The 19,350-nt window shown below is 39.0% G+C and overlaps 1 long non-coding RNA gene across 1 annotated transcript in view; it reads right to left on the minus strand.

The window, feature by feature from the left end:
- LOC141795593 (uncharacterized) overlaps positions 1 to 19,350 on the minus strand; it is a 104,822-nt gene that overhangs the window by 50,114 nt on the left and 35,358 nt on the right. Inside the window, exon 2 of the long non-coding RNA XR_012598618.1 lies at positions 14,216 to 14,347. This is a non-coding gene — a long non-coding RNA (uncharacterized LOC141795593). The remainder of the gene's footprint in view (positions 1 to 14,215; positions 14,348 to 19,350) is intronic.

Consider the following 19,350-nt stretch of genomic DNA (forward strand, 5'->3'; position numbering starts at 1 on the left):
AGAAAAAGAAAATTCAGGTATTTAAAAAAGTTTGTCCAAATGTATTTAACCAACATTTTTACACAGTACACTAACATTTTGTAATTCAGGCTGCACACAAAGCAAAATGAAGATTGACTTAAACACTAAAGTCACATTTTCAAAGTCCCTCGTTTGAAAAGCAGCACACACTCTTCTTCTTTGAAGTGCAACCAGGAGAAAGAAAAGCTGTTCAGGGCTGCCACTTCTGTGTATCTGGGTGAAATTTAAGGCGCTCAGCAGAAAGAAAAGGCGGAAAGCTGAGGTAGACTGCCAGCCAGCGCTGAGGGTTGTCCCTGTGAAAAATAATTTTGATGAGATTAGATGAAAGCGAGTGACGGAGAGCGGAGGAGTGGAGGATGACTTTTAAGTCAACAGGAGAAATTTCAAGGTGAAGCCAAAAACGACGACGTTATTAAACAGCGTAAAAAAGGTGAAAGAGCAAATGATTCCTACAGCTTCACTGACGGAGAAAACGCCGTCACTGCAGCTCCCGTCTTCACTTCATTTAAACATATTCATGTTTAAACTTCCAGCAAATGACTGCCGCTCTAATTATAGCAGGAGAGAAAAAAAAACCTTGAATGTCTTTAAAGAGTGTTTAAGGCAGTGGTGTGAATAATTTTAATTACTCAGTTTCACTTCATTACTCATTCATTTATTCATGTATTCACTGTCTTTACCTGATAATTACTTCACTTGTTAATAATGGTCATGTAGGAATGGAGTCAATCCCAGAGTGCATTGGGCAGAGGAAGAGGGAAAGGCTCCAGCTGACAGTTTGCCAGTCCACTGCAGAAAATCAGTGCTGATGATGTGAACACAATGTGTGACATTTCACAACAACTCAACACATCAGGAAACAGGAAGACGACTCCTTTTAAAGGCGTCATGACAAGGGGTCTGCAACCTCAGCTGACCTGGATTACGTCAGTCCAGAGCCACAGAATCTACTTTATCTTAACATTAAAGACTATGAACATTCTAAACATGGTTAAAATCTAGTAAATAAATATCCTAACAGAAGGGTTTTTTTTAATTTAAGGCACTGAACTTGTGATATTTTCATTTTATAATTTAAAGAAATTTCAAAAATTTAAAATAAATTTGAAACAAAAAAAAAGCAAAAGTTTTTAAAAATTTGAAAAATAAAAGCAAACATTTTGTAATTAGAACATTTGCAAAAGAAAAAAAAATCATAAAAGTCTGATCTTGGAAAAAAAAAAATCCAAAACCAAAATAATAAATAAAAATGAAGTTAATTTTTTTTTTAATGTTTGCATTTTTTTTTTCATTTCAAAAAATTAGAATTTTTATTTTGGAAAAAACGCAAAATTAAAATGTTTGCTAATATGAAAAAAGAAGTCTAATTCATTTGCAAAACTTAAAAAAATAATAATACATTTTTCAAAATTAAATAAATAAATGAAAAATGCAAATATGCATAAAATTATTTTTAAAAAATCAAATTGGGTAGATTTGTAAAAAGTCTAAAAAAATTGGTAATTACAAAAAAATACGAAAAAAAAAATCTTAAAGTTTTGAAAAAAAAAAAACTGTATAAGATTAAATTTATATATCGATAATTTTGCTTAACTTATTATTGTTTATTGTTTGCTAATGTCCTGCCACATATCAATCATGTATTATTAGCTAGCAAGTTGGCAGTTTAATTAATCCATTCACGCAGATTTTTTTTTAATTTCTTCCAAATTTGTCGTAATGTAGATTAAGTTACCCTAACAGGGCTGTAAAACTTAATGTTAGCCACAGGTGCATGGAAATTTGGTGGGCTGTTGATGTTGTAGGAGGTCAAGTAGAGAGGTAGAAGGCTTTATTGTAAGATTTGATGCATATTTAGTTCAACAAAATATTAACACAAGGTTGCAGACCCTTTCTTTAACCTATGTTTGGCTTCCTGTGTGAGTCGAACCCTGAGTGAACCCTCACTGTGGACTGTGACCCCTGCATGTGGAACACAATCTTCTCCCTGAGCTCAATAACGATGTGATGATGATAAAACAAGTGGGAGTTAAAAGAAATGCATAATTCTTATCCTTGAATTATAACTTTTGCTGCGGGCCATGAAAATTACACAGAAAAAAAATCATTTTCACTCTCAGAAGCTTCACACTTTTATCTGACACCAAGAGCATTTCAGATCACATGAAGATGACTCCCCCTGATCAGAAGGCAGAGAGCACCACCCAGGAAGCCGAGATGTGACACCTGTCAGTGGCGCTGCCTGGGCAGAGTCAGAGTACGGGGTGAGAAGCTGAAGCTGCTGAGCCGCCATGTTCTGGAGGCCTTTGATCAGTCTGCAGCCCAGGTCAGTCAGATGAGCAGGCACCGAGGCAGAACGGGCCCTTTGAAGATCTCAATCATCTGTTACTGATAAGGCTATTATGTTGTTGCTCTTTGCCTCGGAGGTTGTAATCAAATGTGACAGAGACTGGCCTGATGCTGCTCCCACAGGGAGGCAATGAGGTGTGCAGCAGGAGGATCCTGACAGGGGGGAGGCTGGGGGAGGCTGATGGAGGGGGCACCCACAGATTTATTGGATGTTTTCATTTTGGTGGCAAAAATCTGGCAGCAGGAAGAAGCGCTAGCAACCAAATTATTCTCGTGTCTGCGGGCGAAATCTAACAGGGCGTCAGCTGGATGCAGAGCAGTGATACATGACACATTCCCAGGGGTTGGGAGAGGAATGGAAATTTTGTTATTCTGATCTCCGGCATGCTGTTGGCTGTTTAGACGGCAACAGGTGCAACATTCCTGAGCTCATATACTCCTCCTAATGCCCATCAAACTGTCCCTTCATTTACTCAGGATGTCAAAGTGAGGACCACTTCCTCCACACGATGAACTCTTCTTCAGGGGAATCAAAGCCTTCAGCCTCTTTAATGAATACGCCGTACCAGTGTTGGGAAACTTGTGCTCAGCAGCCTTTAATGTGTTATTGCTTGTCTCTCAGATGATGTCTCATGCATAATTCTCTCAGCCACCACCGCCCCTCTGTGTAAACATGAATCAGAGTCAAACAAAATCAGCCAGATTACAGCTAATTACTGTCTGTATCATTCATTAATGTGAGCGCTCGGTGCAGTTAGTATATTTAAAAAGGGAATGTCCTCTTGTAGGTAGAATATCAAACATTTATTCCTTCTGATGAACGCTTTTTGATCACACTGCTTCCACGATGGGACGCTGAGCTCATCTTTTATATATTAAAACAAATCAATCTCTCTGACATCACAATAAGCTTCAGGAAAACAAGAGCAGAATAACAAGTGAGGGAAAAAGGAGCTCGATTTCCCTCTAATCACACTCACTAAAATCCAACAGATTAGGCTCGGCACCCCTGAGTCACAATCACACAGACGAGGATTAGAACAACTGAATTTTCTTTCTCTGAGTGTTACTGATAAAAATAATAAAAATAAAAGTTTTATCTGACATTTTTTGAAAATTCTGTCAGATTTCCAACTTTAATCCCAAGTTCAGAAAAAAATCTCAGAACTCTGACTTTGCTGTTAGAATTCTGGGAAATGAGTCAGAGGCTGCTTCTGAAATCACAAACTAATCTCCAACTCCGTGCTTACTACAGTGAGAGGAATGCAGTACATTGTATAGAGAAGGTGATGTTGAGCAGAATAAAAACATTTCCTCCCTGGAAGACATCGAAAAAGGCACTATTTTTGCAAATTTGGAGATAAATGAGCAATAAAGGGAGGAATTTGAGCAAGAACAAACCCTTTCAACTGAGCATTATTATTTATTTTTGCAAATAAAATAAAATAAAATAAAATAAAATAAAATAAATTAAAATAAAATAAAATAAAATACAATGAAATAAAATAAAATAAAATAAAATAAAATAAAATACAATGAAATAAAATAAAATAAAGTAAAATAAAAGTGTTTGATGGAAAATGGAAAATTTAAAAATGTCCATCAAATTTACATTATTTGGCATTTACATACAGTTTATGACCCTCAGGCCTGCAAAATTTCTTAAGAATAATTCATCCATCCATTCAATTTTACCGCTTAACCTCTTCAGGGTTGTAGCTGCCTGGATCCTATCCCAGTTGTTTTCAGGCGAGAGGCGGGGTAAACCCTAAACTGGGTTCCAGTCAATGACAGGGCTGACACATAGAAACAGGTAACCTCTTATGTGAATACTCACACCTACGGACAATTTAGAATCACTAATTAACCTGATACAAAACAAAAAATCTTGTGTATTTTACCCTAAAACCATTGTCATGTAAACGGCTCCTTAAATTGCTACTTCTTAGCTTCCAGTTGGGGTCCTCCAAGACCGGCACGTCTAAGTCTCTATGACAACACCTCAGCGGCTGACGAAGTTTAGTAGAGAGAAGAGATAAAACACAGAGATCTGTGTTTTCTCTGCTAAAAATGATTTTTATGACTAATTTTGTAGTGATGGTGGACACTGGAGCTTAACTGTCAGACAGAAAAAGGACAGAAGAGCAGAAGAAAGAGAAACAGGAGAGAGATAGATCCCGAGCAAAAGCAGCAGTTATTCTGCAGTGGTCTGTTCAAACTTGAGAGACTATCAATAAAATGAAGAGTGAGGTTACGTTAGCTCTGATTGGTAGATGACTGGCAGGACATAGATAAACAGGATTTACTGACGTTACACATTACAGGCAAGTCTTAGAGCACTAGGCTGACAGTAGCGCTACATATGGACAGCTACAAAACTACTTACAAACTGACAGTGTTTACTTGTTGTCGCTTTAGTCTACAGGTTCGTAGGAGCACCGGGCTGACGATGTTGCTAACATTTAGCTGGCTGCTACAACGTTCGCCTAATGTCACGTTTCAAACCTTATCGCTACATAACTGATTAACACCTTACCTCGGCGCGTCATATCAAGTAAAAAGTTGTCTTGAACAAAGTAAATTTGTTTTGATCTGATCCCCATTTAATTCTAAAACAAACACACACCTCACTTAAAGTAATTCACAACAGTGTGCGGAGACTCCGGGCCACAAGGTGGCGAGGGAGTGCAATCAAAACAGATCCTCTTCATAGCATCTTTAAACAGACAGAAACCCTAAACAGAACCAGACATATTGCAGAGACTGTAAATCCTCTGTATAATGGCTCCACTCATTTCATATTCCCACTCGAGCAGAACTAAATAATGGCATAATCACTTTATGGTGAGTAGTGGAAGATCTGATTCTTTTTTTTTTCTTAAAGCCCAGAAGTTAAAGTCACAATTTTAAAAAATTAAAATATCTGAATTTATTCATCTTTTCTGGTCAAACCCTACCCTCCCAAAAAATACCGTGGCCCTAATCTCCTCTGGTACAATAAAGCCTCTGGTGCATGGAACATTGCTCCAACCTTCTTTTTATATCTGCAGTTCATGAAAAGCTTTTCTGCTCAGGTTTTTCTAAACTGGCTGCAGAGAAACTCACAATAAAGAGACTTTTTTTCCCCTGAGCACGTCTGTTTTCAAGAAAAAAAAAACTCAATATTTTCTTAAGAAATCTCCTCTCACAGTTCAAATCCCTGCGGGAGAAAAGACAAAAGATGGTAGTCAGCAAACATTCCTACTCAGGACGGACAAACACAAGTTCACAAGACGGGAGAGAAGCCAGACAGGGCCGAGCTGAAGGTCACCAATCCATCATCTGCTTGTTAAATGACTAAAATGGAAATCAAAGAACAATAAAACAGGGAATCGATAGCAGCTGAAGCCCAGGGATCAGACCCGCTCCTTTGACAGGGATTATCAGCCCCGCTTACGGGCTTTTAAATGGCAGAGCTAGGCGCCATGTCCTGCCAGCAGTGCAACTAGCCACAGCTATTTCACGCACATTCCTCTCCCCTCTGTCGGCCCGCTCCTCCAGGCGATGACCTTTGCAGTAATATTTCCTCAGACGTGCTGTTAATGGACAAGGCTGACATATAAGTATGCTTTGCCAAGTTTGACATCCAGGATTATATAACAGCCACAGTCATTGACGGAGTGTTGAAGGGGGGAAAGTCTATTACAGACTGTGGTCTCAGGGCAGCTGTTTGCTCATTTGATTAGACGATTAGGAGTAATTACACAATGACATCCTAATTAAGTCATTACAGTTTAATACTGAGTTCAAAGGTAACACATTCAGATTGTTCTGTTGATACTGAACGGCTGCTCGTTGTCTTGGTCCTGCCCAAATATTTTCACCTCAGTTTGCTGTTTTTGGTGTGGGTTACTTCCTTATCTAAGAGCATATTTTGAAGAGCAACTATTGCTGCAACTGCTTTTAGAAATATCTTCCTAAATCACTTTTTTACACAGTGGCAATTTCCCCAGAAGACAAGCTGAAGCTTTAGTGCTGGTATTTTCAGGCTGCAAAAGGCTTGTGTCAGAATAAACCCCAAAATAATCCAGAAACCATTCAGGAACTCTGCACGTGTAATTTTCCAGAGTTGCTTGTTTCTGCATCGTCCTCACATCACCAAGTCATCTCAGTTATGAGGTGGGTGCAGGACGTGACATCAAAGACGTGCTGTGGACGTCGCGGTAAAATGTTTACTACATGACGTTTGATGAGGCCGCAGAGACCTACGCTGTGATGATGATATTTGCATTTACATCAAAGCTTTGCTTAAAGGACAGATGTGCAGATAAAATGAAAATGTTATTTCTTCTTCAACTTGTGATGTTTCAATCATTCAGTATGTGCTGCTTTGTTCCCACACTGGCTCCTGAGAGTTAGCAGGAAATGTCCAGATAAAGTCGGCTAAAAAATATGCCCACAAATGCAGCCCATAGTTTAAAGGTAGCGTCTGAAGGATGTTCCTTTAAAAAATAATAAATGTCAACTTTTAAAGGAATTTAGCAGGAATAATCTGCTCAATCGTCACTTCTGGAACTCTATACATGTGTGTCAGTGTCTGTGTCTGCCTCAAACGTTGTTTTGTTTGATGTTTTGGGAAGTCTCTGGGCAGAGAGTAGCCGTGGTTACCTCAGCCAATCACAGCGCACCCAGAGCGCAAGTGACTTTGCGTGTTGATGATAGCAAGTGGAAAAAGCTATCCCGAGCTGTTACATCAGTGGACACTTTCCCCAAACGAGGGTGGAGCTTGGTTGGGCCTTTACTCACTTTCGGGCACTTGGAGAGCAGCACAGGACTTTAGCTTTCGGCTAACCAGGTATGTGTCAAATACCCGCGATTAGCTTGTGCTAACATGCTAAGTCAGGTGCACGGCTCTCGAGTCTCTACGGTGTAGGAACGCGATGCTACAGGTGGTTGTTGGGCTAGAGAGTGTGTTCATGTAATTTTGGTTGAAGGCTGTGGGTGTGTGCTGCTGCTGGCACTGAGCCAAGGAGGAGAAGCCAAGTTTGCAGGATTTTTTGTTACTTGTTAGTAAACACAACATTCAGACTCTACCTTTTATCTCAGAGACTTTCAGGGAGAAGATTCAGGTTTCAAGTCTCAGAGTGTTTGTGCGTGTGGAAACGGTTGTACTGTGTTAATCTTGGCTTTGACGTTATGGTTAACTGTAGGACAGTGAGAATCCTGATTGACATTGAGTTATCTTACCAGGCTAAACAACACTTTTAAAACAGATTTAGCAATTCTGCAGCAAACATTGATTTAGCTAAGAGGCAAACTACCAACTGATATTTAAGAGATGCATCTTCTTTTGCATCCAGTGCTGCAAAACAGTAATATTAGCTCCATGAAATTTGGCTAGGCACTCCTCAGCTAATGGTAGTATGATCTATACAGTTTGTTACAAATATAGTGTTTCAAATGAAATAGAAGTGCTTTAGGTTGGAAAAAGATCCGTATCTGGTTTCTCTGCGGTTTTACAGGGACACTCAAGTAAGCTTCTGTTCAAGTCAGGTTTATTTGTCTTTTCTTTTGATGATTTTGTTGGTGTCTGTTGAGAGTTTAACTTCCGACAGCATCTTTGAGAACACAAAAGGGCCTATCTTTCCTTGAATTTCATATCAAGTTCACTTTTCTTAGCATTAGACCTCAGCTAAAGAGTCATGTAATCACTTCTTGTCTATAAAATCTCCTTTTCACTGTTGTGTGTGTGAGATGCAGGGGTATCAATCGCATAATACAGATTAAATGCAAACATCTAACATATGAGATGTCCATCCATAGCATGCCACAAAGGGTACTACATTTGTTACCTCCATCCTCTCTGTGATCAAATCCCTGGGCATTTCAAAACTTTCTTAAACTTCATGAAGATGAAAACCTGAGGTAACTTTTTTTTTTTTTTACACCACATTCCATCAATAACTTTAAAGACCGTCTTGAACCTTTCTCACAAAACATGAAGCAAACAGAAAGAAACTTGGGTTTTTTGTTCAATTCTGATCTTTGCTTTTATGACGAGGTTAGGAAAAATGTTCAGATGTGTTTTTAACTTGAATTATCTTTCAAACTTTCTTCTTTGTTGTTTGTGAAAAACTTCGTAACACAGTTTGGAAAAGTTCTATAAAGTTGAATTCTTCTTCCTTGTATTTTTCTACTTCTTCTTTAATCTTTTTAAGATAAAAATTCTGACATACCTTCAATCTTTAAGCTGTATTTAATCTTTATTTTATTCCTATTGTGCCAATAAGCAATGTTATCTCAGGACATTTCTCTAAGTGGACCTTATGATTCCCCTAATTGAGGCATCCACTACTCCTATTTAACACATTTCTATCACTGAATTACATTTAAATTAAAAGCTGCCCAATGAACTATTATTAATTTAAAGCAGTAGTTTTTCAGCTAAGACTTAAATTATACCACTCTGTTTAAATCTCAGACTAAATGCAGCTTATTTGATTTTTTTTTTTTTTGCTGTAATTTCATGTGTGGCCAAAGTTCACCCTTCATGGACATTACATAATTCATCCAATTTATCAAGACCAGCGCTCTCCTCGATGAGTAATGGCTAATCAATACCAGTAATGATCATTAATAGTGTGCATTAGCCATAATCTCATTGTGCTCTGGTTGAATGAGCAGCTTAAAGAGGCTTTTAGAAGTTGTTGAAAATACAACACCAACACCAACAGCCAGTGTGAGAGTCAGTCTGCTGTTTGAATCATTGACCTGCAGAGGAAACAGAGGGAAATAAATGTGAATTAAACTCACATTTTGGTTTATATCAATGGTTAGAGAGAATTGAAATGGTTTAAGAGGGCCTGAGTGCTCAGATTACTTGAAGCTGTCGCCTCGGTTAAAGCATCGGGTCAACAGGTCTTCAACATTCAAGTGAGAATGCAACAGTTTCAGTATGCAGTCAGTTTGATTACTGAAAACTCGGAAACTTAATTGCACTCATTGCTATGCGTTGTCACTTCACTGGTCAACGTGCTGCTGAATATCAATGAGCTCCTGATAAATCATGTCTGTGCTAAACACTCGGAGGGAAAGAAAGGCAATTGTCCAATGTTGCTCCAAGGACACGGAAATCTAAATTAGTCTGCTACATGTGCTAAATGGAAATAACACAGAGGATGGCTGAGAATTGAGTCAGTAAATTGTTTTCTAACAATTCATTCTCAGCAAATTAAGTAAAATTTGGCCTCCTGTTGTTCAGGTTAATGTCTCTTTTTCTCACTCAGCCAAAAGCTAATATCCATATGTTGTCCTGACTGAAGGCTTGATTTCATTCAGATCAAACAAACATGTTCGCTACACTACACTGACTTTACTAAAGGGGCATTTAATTCTTTTAGAAATTACCTGGTCTACAACATGTATAAATTTGCAGTCTTCACATTCAACACAAAAATGTTAAATTTTGTTTATGTATTTATTTATTTTGAAACAAATAACCCATAATTTAATATGATCTGTATGGTTGAGAAAATAAAGCTTTAAATCTGATATAATTTATTTGCAACATATTTCTTTTAGTGATTTCTGAAAGAAAATAAACAGTCACTAAGTGTGGCCAAATACTTGTGCCATCATGTACATGTACATGTTCATGTACTATGAATTCAAACCCCACCTGTCCCTCAGTCGTCTCTTGATACCAGATAAATGGTCTGAGGCCTGCCCCGCAATACTGGATTTTCTCTTATCGAGATAACTACAGGATTAAACCTGGATTTTCCGTCCTACGACATTGGGTCACTTTTACTGGGATCTTATGGTAACTTGTGCAGAACGGCTAACCTGCCCTGGAGCAGGTTAAGTTCTGGAAGATAGATCAATGAGTATTAAGGGTTAGTTCACACCTGGATCGTTTGGGGCAGTTGCTCTCAAACAGTGAGCAGCTCCCCCTGAAACCCTGGTTCGTTTGTGAACACAGCAATTGGGTTCGGATGCAGGACAAAACAAGCGGGTCAAAATCGCTAAAAATATGGTCACACCTCGCTTCCATTCCAGTCCTGTAGCAGTTCCTTTGCAGTGAGAAGACAATCTAGGGCTGCAACTAACGATTATTTTTAATGTCGACTGATCTATTGGTTATTTTTTCGATCAGTCGACTAATCACGATTGTTTTGTGTTTCGACCTATTTGGCCTTTAAAATGTGCAGACCTTTAAAATTCAACCTGTGTGTTGCATTTTCACTGCATTTACCCAGAGTTAGGTTCTCACCTCTGATTGGTCAGCTCTGTGTCATGTTTGCTTGTATGTCTTTATTTCATACACAATGACATAAAAATATAAGTAGAGTACAAAAAACAAAATAAATCTCAAAATGAATGAAGCAGGTAACAAGGAAATGAAGTCATTGTCCGCGGTGTTGTTTGGCAAGACCGCTTATTAGTGACTTCAACTTAACTTCAATCTGGTCTTGTGTCCTCTGATGTTTTTTTTTTTTTTTTAATTCTCACATTTTCACATTCTGATAAAGTTTCTGCAGAATGCACAGAGCTTTATCTTTATTAACTAGGCGGCGCCCTGTTGGCTATGGCTGCCTGTTGCAGCAGCTCTCTCTTCTTTGTCCGTTTCTTGTGATTTTTCTGTCTCCTTTTCGTAATCTTTGTATTTAGAGTGGATCATTACTTTTTATGGCTCATTTGTTGGTCATAGACACCCAACTTTTTGTGGCTTCAGCGATATTTTTACTACTTTTTCTCCTATGTGTTTGTCTGGAGATGCTTCATGTAACCATGGCTGCATTGTTTACATGTGAACTCAGCTGTTAGCAGCCTGTAGCATGTCAATGCTAACTGGTGTAAGGCCTGATGTCTTGGAGAGAGAAGGAGGCGAGGATGACGTGCTGGTTCTCAGGTGTGAGCTGAGAAGTGACAACATCAACCTGTCCTTCCATCCATCGTTATTGGGAACGTAAGATCTATCTCCAATAAGATGGACGAGCTAGCCGTGCTAACCCAGCAACAGAGGGAATACCAGAGGGCAGAGTAGCATCATGCTATTCACAGACATGGCTAACGGAGCTAACACCAGACACCAACGCCACATTGGAAGAGCTTCACCTGCTGTGAGCAGACAGGATCCAGGAGACAGAGACTGAACAGACTGCTGAAGAAGCTCAGTCCTGGACCCTGTGGAGGTGGAGGCTGGCTGACTGGACAATGATGGACAAGCTGTCAGCATCTATTTTCTTATGGAGCTTTTTGCACTTTCTATACACTTTCTTACTTTTGTTTTCTTGATTGCTGCTGTGACTTCAATTTCGTTGTACTTGTTACAATGACAACAAAGTTCTATTCTATTCTATTCTATTCTATTCTATACAGGCAGCCCATTCAGAGTCCAAATACAGTTTAGTTTGACGTTACCAGATGTACTTTGGTTTTGTTAGTCCACTTGATAAAAAATGTAAATGTGAACATATTTTTTCTTTTGAGGGAAGACACTCTTGACGTTTTAATCTCCATCAGATTTTACTGGCTGTGCATTAAGAGGAAGTGCTCCCAAAGATTTTAGTGAGTTCATTAATCTGTGATGTTAAAGTGAGGCTGAGTGAAGCTCCCCATGGTCATGGAGAAGTTTTCTACACATGGATGATTGCGCTGCAGATTTTTTGCAGACTCATTTTAGCTCCAAACACGGGAGGAAAATATAAAATATTGTCAGCCATCTCCCTGGAATGGGGAGGCACTGTAGCAGCCTTTTTGTAGGAATATATCAGGGATAATGCAGACCATCAGAGAAGCAGTCAGGTCTTTGGGCCAATGGTCCATGAGCTGTTTAATGAGGACTCGGGGATCCTCTCTCCACAACTCAAAGGGCCATATGGCTTACAGCAGCTGCTCACCACGACTGCTGATCGCATGTGGAGCTCTCAGCTCAGGGCAATCGTAACTATAGCACCGCTTTATGGTAGCTATACAATTACAAGTTCAGGAAATATGCAAAACAGTCACAGTGAAAGTCTCAGCATCTTCAAACTTTACTTTGCAGCTGCTTTTCCTCTCCTTGCTGCAGCACTGTTAAACATCTAATGGAAGGTAATTCTTCTTTCTGACGTTCAGAGACTTCAGAGAGCGACATGCTTCAACAGCGGCATAAAACACAACAAGGCAAAGTCCTCTATAATCACAACGATCTACCATGAGAGTCACAGCGCCGATGCAGACGTCTGCGTGGTGCTTTATTCCCTCATTAAATTCTTGTGAGACTGCCATTATTGACATGAAACACTTAAGGTAACATGGCAATGGTAATTACCATGTTATCACCATTCATTAAGAGCAACATCCATTAACTCAGCAGGAGAGCGGCCCCACTTTAACACGCAGTGCATGAGTTAAAGCAGACACATTATGTAAAAGACAGTTCAAAGGGAGGAAATGAAGGTTTGTTAAAGCAGAATGAAGCGTTCTTGACAGCTTTTCAGTCAAAGGATTCAAAGAAAACTCCAACATATACTCTCCAAGTGATGCAGTACAAACACGTCAGACATTTCCTCACATTTAGCCATCCTCTCTGGCTGTTCACTCACATCTATACATTAACTAAGTGTCTTTCTCTGTAGATCTTTACTTTCTTATACAGTTCCTTTATTAGCCAGGGTGCCCTTAAGGTTAAAACACTTAGACTTAACAGGAAAATGCAATATATTGCTTCTTCACCGCGTCAGACAGCAAAAGACTTTGTGAGCAAGCTTGGAGTGTCTTCTTGACAGAGTGCTGATGATAAACACTGTTCAATAAACCAACAAAACACTCAGTAGCCCCGTTTACATGGGTCAAAAAATTATATTTATTATTAGATTGAAAGGTCAATCAAACTTAAAATGTCTCATGTAAACACCTTAGCCAATCTGATTCACCTGGATCCGATTGTATTTCGGGTCAGGTTGTAAAAGGTAGTCTACGTAGATTGATAATACACCCCATGCTCCATGTAAATGGCTGAGTGGAGGGGATTGGGTTGATAGAAAGGATTGTTTGGTCTGCGTATGTGCTCCCTAGTACGTCAGAGGCATGTAAGTGACGTACGCAGAGCAACACGCAGCCAAACGAAAACAAACATGGCGAACAAACAAAAAAACTGGACACATTAGGTGTCCCCAACAAATCACGACATGGATCCATCTTTCTAGAGGTGAACAGGAAGCAGGAAGTGCAACTCTTCTTCTCTTACACATTTACAGATAGTGGCAGAGTGACATATTGCGCAGGTTAAAAAAACAACAAAACAAAAAACAAAACAATCGGATTCAGCGAGGACCATGTACACGCAGATTGAACGTGGATCTCTTTGCTTAAACTTCATGTATACAGATCAAATAATATTCACTTAATCCGATTGATTTCAATCAGATTGAGGAAAACCACTCATGTAAACGGGGCAACTACGTCTGCATGCAGCTTAAGAAACTGGACTATGGAATTGGTCAGCGTGGAAACTAGGGATGGGGACCGAATTAGGTACTTTTGTAGGTATTCTATCAAAAGTACCAGGTACTGATTCATGTAAAATCAAAAGGTACCATGTTTAGGCACCTAAAGAGTGGCAATTTTCCATGCTGGACATGAACACAGCATTGCAAGGCTATATATTGAAAAATACATATTTTAAATTGATTTTTTTTTATTTTATTGTCAAACAAACTGATTTTTTGTACCGCATAAACACAAAAAAGTATCGAAGATTGGTCCCGTTGAGTACCGCTACCGATTGCAAGGTACAGGCATCTGTACCGTATCTTTTCAAATGCGAAAGGTACCCATCCCTAATAGAAACAGACCATGAAAATGCATGGAAACAGCTTACTTGGACTGAGAACTGACTCTGCAAAGCTCAATCATCACACGTCGATGATGTGATTGTGATCCGGTTCAAATAGATGCGGCAGGACTCGGCAGGTCTTGGTACACCTCTGCATTCAGTGTGAGCCGATTTCACCTGGAAGAGGAAATAGATGACCATGATAAATAGGGCTGCTGTGCTCCAACACAACAAACACTGTGGCAAGGGAGAGCAACAAGTCTTACTTTAGTAGGTAGGGGAAACAATCTGCCTTTTAACACAGCTCAAGGAACTGAACATTCTTAAGATCATGGGTGGTAGGAAAACATCTGTTTAATCTAGTTATATATGCACGCAGCTTCACTTATCAAAAAAAGGACACAGTGACTCCTACTGACACAGAATGAGATGTTTTCAGCCAGAACTATGGCTGACAAGACTAGATCCCAACTGTGACACTACGACCAAGCTATAACCTTAATCAAATGGGTGCATCCATGGAAACGTACTGACTAATGGGTGGGTTGCAAAATGCCTTCCAAACCCCCAAACTATGAATAGTTGCATATTTCATCAATTACTGTAAAAGTATAAACTAAAACAGAGGTTAGGTTTGAAATGTTTGATCTGTTTTCTACATATCTTTTTTTGAAGACCCTTAAAGACTAAACAAGGATAACTGTGATATCAATAGCAGAAGATTAATTTAGGAAACACAGCATTTGAAGTCTAATTTTCTGCAGAACAGTCAAAATGAGAACCTCAGGCCATTTTTTGTCATTGGTTTTTGAATTGGCATGCAAGCTTATTCCCAGTGCAGGGGGTTGCAGGGAATCCCTGCTGTGGTTTGTGTCTCCTGAGGTGAATTGAAAAGTATTTAGTCTATTGCATTTTTTTGCTCCTTGTGTTGCTGAAGTGAGTCAAAAAAGTTTTTAAGTCTCTACCTAAACATGTAGAGTAGATGTTGACTGGTAGATGTCATGTTTAGCATGCACATTTCATGAGGTAAAGTAAACTTAGCGTATGGAGTGTTCTAGTCCCAAAGTGCTCTACAAAGGAAAAATATAAAAAAGGAGATGAAGCAGAGAAAATAAGAAACATAAAAGTGCCACTTCTGCGTAAACATCAGCAAACTCTGCTTCTGACCAAGGAAAATGTTCTCCATTAGGGGGCGATATGGGGAAAATACATCAGGATTTTGTTTCTGGCAAGATCAGGATCTGGATTTATCTGGACTTTTTCATATTCAGACTATTTCAGCCTGTAAACAACTTTTTTTAGCCCCCCAAATGTATTATATTGCATTTTTTTGAAGTGAAGTTTCTCTCACCTCAAGTACATGTTTAACAAATTGAGGAAACTGTTAGAGAATTTAATAAAAATCAATTAACAGTGAACAACAGCTGCCAAGTTTATGTTCATCACTGTTTAATACAAACTTTGGTTTTTGTCCACACAAGAATGAAAAAAATATAAATCTTCAGTTTGGTCCTTTTTGAAAACATTTTAGTTGGCTAAAAATCTGTTTACGTATCAACATAAGGCCAAAACACATGAAAAGATACTACATTTTTCAAGGTAACAACATACACCTGTCCGGGGAATAAATCCAAATCTGTATTATATGAAACTAGAAAAGCACTCGGAGAGCAAGCATATTGTGATTGTCACCAACACTTAAGTCCTACTTTAATGTTATACTCTCTTTCTGCTACAGTTTGGTGTTAGTTGCAGGTTTGTACGATAATTTGTTTCCTGGCAGAGTTGAAAATGATGATGACCCAGTACATATTTCATATTCCTGATCTTAGTATCCAGAATATTACCAGGATCTGGATCCTACTTTAACATCTGTCAGAAATTATGGTGACCTTGTCTTGTATTGTTTTGCAAAGCAATCTGACCATTTATCAAGGAGTTATATACACATATGGTGAAAATGGCCCTATCACACAATGATAAAGAATCCTTTAAAGAAATCCTGGATCCAGACGGTGATCAAGATCACCTCCAAAATTTAATCACTTCTTCCTTATCCCATTTTGAATATTTCCTGAAAATTTCATCGAGATCCATTTGTAAGTTTTTGAGTCTCCCTAAAACATCACCTCATTAGCAGAGGTAAATATATTGACTGTGGTAGGGTGGGTTATGTTGCAACCAGAACGCTTTATACCAGATCTTTGCACACTGAAGTGTCCTTAAGCAGTACCTTGAATATTCTTGACACGTACCCGAATGACTGTGAATCAGATCATTTCTATGGGCTCATTCCCTAAAATTTTCTGGCATCAGTGAATGAAACAATTTTGTAACCAAAAACCAAGCTCACAATATCTCAGATCTAAAGCTTTCACCAGAGGACAATACCTCAACTCATTGTGTCTCCTCATCCTGCTGCGAGATAGAAACCTAACATTTGCTTTAAAAAAACTCGGAGAAAACTATTCTTAACAAAATTATTGATGAATCACATGTTGATCACTTGTCTGATGCTGTTCTGGGATATCTACAGCATCTGTCAACCACCCCAATCTTTTCTGATCCTTTAACTTTCACCGCGGGAGAAGTTGTTAACAGTTGTTACTCAAATATAACGCTGCAAAGATTGATGTATCATGCATTTTTCATCTGAAGTCTGCTTTCTAGGACATGCAGCGAGCTCTGTTACTGTCAGCGCTGGAGATAAAAAGACACACGCAGTACCTAATCAGGAATGCTATCATGCGTTGCCGCTACACAAAACTAAATTCAGCCTTTGTCACACGTACACAAAGCGAGACGGGCTGCTCTGCAGAATGAGAATGTCATGGCTCACAAAGAGCAGAGTGCCCCATTTTCTTACTGGCTGTGGAACTGTAAGATATGAAATGAAACCCCCCTCTTTCTTGCATCAATACAGTGCAATTACGGGCTTCAGAGAAATTGCTCATGCAACCAGGCGATCTATACTTCTGTTACTTGCCACATCTCAAATGCAATCAGAGGCACAATAGGGGAAAGTCAGATAGTGTCGGTGCTGAAACAGAAACCAACATCTGCAAACGCTGACACCATGAAGGTCCTGATGTCCTTAACTGTAATAAAACTAAGCAGAGAAGCTCTGATAAGCATAGCCAGTGGCTTTAACTGAGTGAAAATATTTGATTTTCTTGTGAAGAAACTATAAAAGAGAAGAAGGAAATTGATAATGTGCATGGATTCAGTGCTGGGAGCTTCACATTTCATGGTTCCTCAAAAATCATACACCAGAGTGTAATGAAGTCAAGGCTTGATCAAAAACTGGCAGAGAGGTGAAATGGAGCAGAACTAAGCATCTGGAAACAGCAAAGAATAGTTCCCTCAAGGTGCTCGGGGAACCACAGGAGAGCAGGGCCAGTTTGCTCGGGCTCTCCCAGGGAACGTAACTGTGATTAATGACTGCTATTTAAATAAGTGTTTGTTTTGCCACGAGAGGACAACAAAATGACTGTGCCAAGCATTTACAGAGCTGTTATTCTTTATCTCTGTATTTGTCTTTTGGTGACTTCATGTGAGCTCTGAAACCTGCAAAGCCTCTGCCACCGAGCAGCCTCTGACTCTGAGCATATTTATACGTTTAAATGGTCCAGTTATTCCCCTCCACATCGCTGATGGATAATTCATCTGAGCTAATTTAGCGGGTTAATTCATTCAGAGGGTTCATTAGGAAGTTTAACTGAACAAATCAGCATTGACGTGTGACCCATTGTCATCGACATCAGTCATGGACGCAGTAGGTTGAAAGTTATGGACGGCTTTGATTTCTCTTGGCCTCGACATGAGGTCACTCATTAAGGCAATCTTTTCTTTCCACACTCCATCAAACGAAACAAATCCATTTTATTCACAGGGGCGCAACACTGGCATAATCAAATTTTTCATAAAATAGTTTGTCACTCTCCATCATTTTTTAGGCCATGTAGAAATGATTTAACAAGAGAGATTAGGATTTTTTTTTCAAACACTAATGAAAGTGTAGCACAAGGCTTTCATGCATGAGACAAAGACAGAGAGCTGTCCCTCCAGGATGTTAGGATTCTCAGATTCAGAACAGAAACTCAAATTTGCCCAATCCCTGGACTTGGCAAATTTTGCAAAACTCCCCAACTTTGAGCAAATTTGTCCAGCCACCTTATTGATCCCATGAGCATTGATGAAAAAGCTGCTAAATTTGCTTTTATTTTCACAAATTACTTTTGATAGGGATGTGCACAATCACTTCTCTTTTTCTTGCATTTAATTTGCTACAAATTTGTGCACACTGTAGTTTTTTGTTTTTAAATTTTGAGTTCTAATTCTTTGATGAATAACATTAATAATATTTTTATTATCTTAGGCCACAACGCTGTTATGCAGACACTGGTCTCTAGCTGGGGCTGTAGCTGAAGAAGAGACTCCACTGCTCTACACATGTATATAAACAAGCTTGGATGGCATTGTAACATGAGGTTTATTTTTGTCCGTTTTGTTTGCTTGCCAGAATAGTAATGTTTATATCCTGATATGTTGATGGTTAGTTCAGTGCAGCAGTTGTCCCGTGTCTTCTTCCCCACAGCCCTGGGTTGTTTTCAGTTTTTAGTTGACATTATTTGATTTTGAAAAATTAAAAGAATGCTACAGAATTTTCCCTCCTGTGTATGTGAACTGCCGTGACTGAAAAGTTGACGCTAAGCTAATGGTTAAGCTTTGCTGCTGAGGACTCTGGGCTTAAATTATGAAGCTTTAGTGGAAATTTTGAAAGCTGCAGTTCATGAAGTGTCCACTAGAGGGTTGTGGCAGAAACACCAGTAACAACATACACACACCAATCCAAAAAGCCAATCTTTTCAGCAAAAATCAACTCTTAAATCTTGGTTTAAAATTATGTTTCTGGATTTCTCTGTCAGCTCTATTTTTTCCCGTGCCAAAACTTCTATACCAGAAACAGAATAGCGACATAATGGAGAGTGTGTCCAGGTGTTATAGAGTCAATGATTACATGAATCAGGAGTGGTGAAAAGAAAAATGGACGTCATCTTGCTCGGTTTAAAGTGATAAAAATGGCTTCCCCTGGTGGCTGACTTCAGTATAGGTTAAAAAAAAAATCCATCTCCCCAGTCATTCCAGATGGGCTGGGGTCATATTTTTAAGAATAAATA

The sequence above is a fragment of the Halichoeres trimaculatus genome, unplaced genomic scaffold, assembly GCF_033239565.1.
Source record: "Halichoeres trimaculatus isolate MK-OKI-2021-1 unplaced genomic scaffold, fHalTri1.1 fHalTri1_scaffold_8, whole genome shotgun sequence".
Lineage (NCBI taxonomy): Eukaryota > Metazoa > Chordata > Actinopteri > Labriformes > Labridae > Halichoeres > Halichoeres trimaculatus.